Genomic DNA, 234 nt, shown 5'->3' with positions numbered 1-234 from the left:
AAGAATAGAACATAGGCAGTTAGCATAGATCCATCTTAGAGAGACAGGTAAAGAATGAGTTTTTACAAATATAAAAAAGTAGAAGGTGCATGCGTTCGGGATGGCACATTTAATCTACCGTTGTTCAACTGTCAAGAAACCTTTCTTGCTATTCTCTTGATTCCTGTTTTGTATTTCATCTCTCTCTACTTCGCTTGTCCTTGATGTTAAAAGAAATTCTTAATGAGTTTGCTC

The 234-nt window shown here is 35.5% G+C and overlaps 1 protein-coding gene across 1 annotated transcript in view; it reads left to right on the top strand.

Moving 5' to 3' along the window:
* Window positions 1–234, top strand: part of LOC119593923 — a 16,302-nt gene that overhangs the window by 4,222 nt on the left and 11,846 nt on the right.

Source organism: Penaeus monodon, chromosome 33 (genome assembly GCF_015228065.2).
Source record: "Penaeus monodon isolate SGIC_2016 chromosome 33, NSTDA_Pmon_1, whole genome shotgun sequence".
In the NCBI taxonomy this organism is placed as follows: domain Eukaryota; kingdom Metazoa; phylum Arthropoda; class Malacostraca; order Decapoda; family Penaeidae; genus Penaeus; species Penaeus monodon.
This window is presented reverse-complemented; position numbering and strand designations above follow the sequence as displayed.